The sequence below is a fragment of the Entelurus aequoreus genome, linkage group LG14 (assembly GCF_033978785.1).
Source record: "Entelurus aequoreus isolate RoL-2023_Sb linkage group LG14, RoL_Eaeq_v1.1, whole genome shotgun sequence".
NCBI classification, from domain to species: domain Eukaryota; kingdom Metazoa; phylum Chordata; class Actinopteri; order Syngnathiformes; family Syngnathidae; genus Entelurus; species Entelurus aequoreus.
In genome coordinates, this window is record NC_084744.1 from 27,722,747 (window position 1) to 27,729,289 (window position 6,543).

At 37.7% G+C, this 6,543-nt stretch overlaps 1 protein-coding gene across 1 annotated transcript in view; it reads left to right on the forward strand.

Annotated features, from left to right (window-relative positions):
* Nucleotides 1-6,543, forward strand: part of LOC133664590 (zinc finger protein 431-like) — a 404,655-nt gene that overhangs the window by 238,887 nt on the left and 159,225 nt on the right. The gene's annotated exons all lie outside the window — the stretch shown is intronic.

The following is a 6,543-nucleotide window of genomic DNA, read 5'->3' on the forward strand; positions in this document are numbered from 1 at the left end:
TGTTTTACTATTTCAGTTTCATTTAAATAAGAGACGCCATCCTATTTTGTTTTCCTATTTTGACGAGGAAATGTCATTGTAAAAAACAGGATGTTATTAAAATAAACATGCATACATATGTTAAATGCACATGTCTTCTGTCATTTATCTTTCAATTCCCACAAAAATATACAGTTAATGGCATATTTTGGACATAGTTCGAATGGTGATTAATCATGATTAATTAATTTTTAAGCTGTGATTAATCTGATTAAAAATTTTAATCATTTGACAGCCCTAATATATATATATATATATATATATATATATATATATATATATATATATATATATATATATATATATATATATATATATATATATATATATATATATATATATATATATACTGTATATGGGCAGCACGGTGGCAGAGGGGTTAGTGCATCTGCCTCACAATACTCCGGCTTCCTCACACCTCCAAAGACATGCACCTGGGGATAGGTTGATTGGCAACACTAAATTGGCCCTAGTGTGTGAATGTGAGTGTGAATGTTGTCGTCTATCTATGTTGGCCGTGCGATGAGGTGGCGTCTTGTCCAGGGTGTACCCCGCCTTCCGCCCGATTGTAGCTGAGATAGGCTCCAGCGCCCCCCGCGACCCCGAAGGGAATAAGCGGTAGAAAATGGATGGATGGATGGATACAGAGCCGGCCCAAGGCATAAGCGTACTAAGCGCTTGCTTAGGGCCCCGCAGCCACCAGGGGGCCCCCAAAAGCAATTAACAAAAAATTCTTATTTTTTATTTTTTGCATGCACGAGTCTGAATCAGACTCGTACATGGCAGTGATTAGTATTAATAACAAAGTCGGCCATCAGATTTCTTACAGTGATGTCATAAATGACTTTGCCTCCAGAAAAGCCAGGAAGCACAGGTTTTAAGGAGTGGGTGGAGTGGTGAAGAACAGAGGAACAAAACTGTGATGTGATGGTCAAATGTGTGAATTAAGGACCTTAATTTAAGGTAGTTTATTTAGATTTTTTCCCCAAAAATGTTTTGCACATCGTTATGTACATTTACATAGTTTTAATATGTAGTAACTTTATATTTGTTTATAAACCGTTATGTTACCTTGTTTCTGGAACTCTGTTCATTAATATTATTTAAGTATTTGCTTGATATTTAATTTAATGTTTTTTGTACAATTGAATTTGTTCCTTCTTATATATATTTAAGTGATTTTATTGTTGCACTTTATTGTTTTTCTTGCACTACGAATTATTTTTGCACATTGCTGTTTCAGGTTTTTGTTACCAAAAATAATAAAGTGAATCAGAATCAGCTTTATTGTCCAGTTATGTTTAACACACATGGAATTTAACTTCAGTAGACTGCGCTCTCTTTGTACAAAGTAAACATTAAATATGAACAATTAACTAAAAATATAAACTAGTAATTAAAGACTAATATGTACAAGACTGATGAGACAAGATGACACTTTTACTGTAAATACAAAGCTTTATCACTTGGACTGTTCAACCCCAGGCCACTCTTGTAGCTGAATGTTTTCTACATTTTAAGATTAGGAACAATATGTGGCACTCTGGACATCATTCGTTCATTCATTGGTATTATTTATGTTCTTAACTGGGCCACCCCCATATCTTTATAAATGACATGTCATTTGTAAAGACATGCCAGGCTGACAATAGGATAATGTAAACAACACTGCCAGAGCCGCAATGAGTTTATAGTAGGTGTGTGAATGATCAACAATCAATATTATTGGCAGAAATAGAGGGCCCCAAAATCAAATTTTGCTTAGGGCCCCATGGAGGCTTGGGCCGGCACTGGATGGATATATATATATATATATATATATATATATATATATATATATATATATATATATATATATATATATATATATATATATATATATATACATACACACACACACCACACACACACACACACACACACACACACACACACGTACACTCACACACACACACACACACACACACACACACACACACACACACACTGGCTATTCTCCCCACCTTAATTATTATTACACATTGTTTGTTGCATGTAAAACTTTAGTTATTCCCCATAAAATGTGTTTTTCGTTCATATTTCGGGTGTCTTTGGATTTGCATCATTTCTTAAAGATAAAACTGTGTCGTTTTTTTTTCTCGACCTTTTGAAACGGATCACTTAAAAAAACCAAAGTACCGCTGTACTGTATTGTACTGGGTTACTACACAACACTGACCATTAGCATCATCTAGTGGTAAAAGTGTGAAGCGCACCTCCTATGGGGGAGTGCGCGGCTTAAAAAAATTTAAGAAAAACATTTCTCAAACTGGCTAAGTCAACTGCAGTTAAGTCAACGGCAAAAAAGTGTAGGTCCGAAACAAAAACTGTGTGTTTGGTTTTTATGGGATGTTGCACCTAACACGCCCCAATTGGTGTATTTGTGCTCAGAGTTATGTTTATTTTCCTCAATCATCGCCAACTTTATATTTTGCAAAGGTCATTTTTCCTTTAAGTGCGTAACCAACATCATGGATTTGGGACAGCACTACACTGTCAAAACTCCAGCCCTCGTGAACTAAGTATGGAGTGTACAAACCCTGTTTCCATATGAGTTGGGAAATTGTGTTAGATGAAAATATAAACGGAATACAATGATTTGCAAATCATTTTCAACCCATATTCAGTTGAATATGCTACAAAGACTACATATTCGATGTACAAACTGATAAACTTTTTTTTTTTGTGCAAATAATCATTAACTTTAGAATTTGATGCCAGCAACACGTGACAAAGAAGTTGGGAAAGGTGGCAATAAATACTGATAAAGTTGAGGAATGCTCATCAAACACTTATTTGGAACATCCCACAGGTGAACAGGCAAATTGGGAACAGGTGGGTGCCATGATTGGGTATAAAAGTAGATTCCATGAAATGCTCAGTCATTCACAAACAAGGATGGGGCGAGGGTCACCACTTTGTCAACAAATATGTGAGCAAATTGTTGAACAGTTTAAGAAAAACCTTTCTCAACCAGCTATTGCAAGGAATTTAGGGATTTCACCATCTACGGTCCGTAATATCATCAAAGGGTTCACGTAAGCAGCTAAGCCCGTGACCTTCGATCCCTCAGGCTGTACTGCATCAACAAGCGACATCAGTGTGTAAAGGATATCACCACATGGGCTCAGGAATACTTCAGAAACCCACTGTCAATAACTACAGTTGGTCGCTACATCTGTAAGTGCAAGTTAAAACTCTCCTATGCAAGGCGAAAACCGTTTATCAACAACACCCAGAAACGCCGTCGGCTTCGCTGGGCCTGAGCTCATCTAAGATGGACTGATACAAAGTGGAAAAGTGTTCTGTGGTCTGACGAGTCCACATTTCAAATTGTTTTTGGAAACTGTGGACGTCGTGTCCTCCGGACCAAAGAGGAAAAGAACCAGCCGGATTGTTATAGGCGCAAAGTGTAAAAGCCAGCATCTGTTATGGTATGGGGGTGGTATTAGTGCCCAAGACATGGGTAACTTACACATCTGTGAAGGCGCCATTAATGCTGAAAGGTACATAAAGGTTTTGGAGCAACATATGTTGCCATCCAAGCAACGTTACCATGGACGCCCCTGCTTATTTCAGCAAGACAATGCCAAGCCACGTGTTACATCAACGTGGCTTCATAGTAAAAGAGTGCGGGTACTAGACTGGCCTGCCTGTAGTCCAGACCTGTCTCCCATTGAAAATGTGTGGCGCATTATGAAGCCTAAAATAGCACCTGGGAGACCCCCGGACTGTTGAACAACTTAAGCTGTACATCAAGCAAGAATGGGAAAGAATTCCACCTGAGAAGCTTCAAAAATGTGTCTCCTCAGTTCCCAAACGTTTACTGAGTGTTGTTAAAAGGAAAGGCCATGTAACACAGTGGTGAACATGCCCTTTCCCAACTACTTTGGCACGTGTTGCAGCCATGGAATTCTAAGTGAATTATTATTTGCCAAAAAAAAAATAAAGTTTATGAGTTTGAACATCAAATATCTTGTCTTTGTAGTGCATTCAATTGAATATGGGTTGAAAAGGATTTGCAAATCATTGTATTCCGTTTATGTTTACATCCAACACAATTTCCCAAATCATATGAAAACGGGGTTTGTAATTAGTTTATTAAAATGTTCATGATTAATTGTGTCAAATGATTTTTTTTGCTATCTATTGCATTGGTGATCTCTTCCGGTATTCCGGTATTTCGATGGACTAGTTCGAAGTTGGCTTCTGCGCATGTCCAATTTGTCGAGGTCAAAGTTCGTTAGGGGTAAACAAAGCCAAGCAACTCCATACGTTTTAGTAAACTTCATCAGTTTGTGGTTTGTTTTTACTCTTTAGCGTGAATAGTAGTAGATATATTTCTGAATTATTGTTTATTCCGCGTCGTGTATATGTTTCAATTTGCCGAAGACAATTTGCTCAGTTGTGAGATGTTCTAATAGTACATCATCACCTCACAAGATGGAAACAAACTATGTGTGACATTCATGAGTGTTATTTTGACTCAGGAAGATGTGTCTGTGATCCACCATTCAAACAGTACCCATTTCCAAAAGATTCAGACATGAAAATAAGATGGATTAAGGTCATTAATAGGAAATGTAAGAACGCTAATAACAAGTGGGTGGACTGGAAGCCTACAAAAGACTCACAGATCTGCAGTAAACATTTCTTGCATGGTAAACCAACGGATGAGCACCCTTTGCCATTGTTAGAAATGGGCTACACATCAACAGTTAGCGTGAAAAGAAGAAGAAGACTAGTGCGGCATGGACCTACAGAAACGTCAACATCAGTGTCAACTACTGCTGCTGCTTCCATGGATGAAGTTATCCCACAGACTGGCCAAGTAGAGGATAGTTCTGAATCCACCACACCAGGTATGATAAAACATGACATGGACAGTAGTTGAAATAAACATTGTTGAAACATATTGCTACATTATACAATAATGCTGTGTACAAATATTCATAAAAGGTACATTACATCATTGTTATCCTGTAATCAGAAATGTTCTAAGTGTCATGGATTATCTACTAATAGGTTATATCAATTGACAGTTGTTTTTTTTACTAAAAACGACCAATTAACAGTTATATTACTCGGCAAATTATTTTAAAAGACACATTCTTCTTCTTTTTTTCAGTACCCAAAACTCAACACTGGAGTGGAATCTGTGGAACATGATCATCATCAAAAACATATTTTTTTTCTGGAGTAACAAAAATCATTGTAATGTATGCAATACCTGGAGATGGCAAAAGGCTTAAAAACTTCAAAATCATCCTAAATGTTGAACTTTTTAATTTTCTTGTGCGGCCCGGTACCAATCGGTCCGGTGGTTGGGGACCACTGCTCTAGAATATACAAAATGGGACTAATAGTGAAGACAGAAGCCCCTCAGTTCTTAGCTTTCTGGAAATGTGGCCCCCCCAAAAAATAAGTTTAATAACTCTGCTGTATGGCCTTACTTTGAGAACTAAAACAGAGCCATGGCCCTCACAACCCTGTGACCCTGAAATGAATACACAGTATATATGTTGATCTCAGGGCATTCACTCAATCACAACTGGACTGTTTGGTTTGTCTTAGAAGACGTTTGCAGGAGGGTATACATATTTAGGGTTTTGGCACTAGCCGCTAGACTAGATCTGACCAATCTAAGTCTAAGACTAGATCTGACCAATCTAAGTCTATGAGCATGAACTGTTGAAACCTCCTCTGATCAGAGGCAAATAGTCTTCTAAGACAAACCAACCAGTCCAGTTGCGATCGATTGAATGCCCTGAGATTACAATGACCTGGATGAATGAGAACATTCATACACAGTATATATATATTGCTTACCTGACTGAAGTGGTGAACAGTTCCTGAGAGTAGACCATACACACCGAAATATTCCAGTCCAAGAAGAACGTCCCTGTCGTTACAAGAGCCGTAATAGCAACAGCATTGTCTGGAATGGGAACAAGTGAAAGATATGTGAGTGTAATATGTCCAAGCTAAGGCATCATTTCTGTGAAAAATGATGGAGTCACCTTGAGAGAAAGCCACGGTCAGGAGACTGAACAAGCCACCTGCCAGGATGGTTCAACTCACAGACTTTTTTCTTCCCAACAACTCCAAAAACCAGATGCACAGAAAGTGTGCGGGTATTTATGTGATTCCAAATACAAATTGAACCAGGAAGATGCTCAAACCAAATGTCCCAACACTGAGAGAAATACAAAAGTAGTCTCAGTATGTCGAAGACCTAGGTGAGAAAAAATAAATAAATGAGAGGAGGTAAAATGAAATAACTAAATGTTTTTACACTCCAGAAAAAACACGCAATTACTAAGTAAATCAACAACTTTCTTGTGGTTACAGAAATTGTCATGGCTCCACTTTCGACTTCTTTCCCCTCATGTTCCTCTAGCTGCATAGTTCAAGAGAAGAACAAACGATTAAAGACTAGAATAAATAATTTTGTGGATTGTGTAT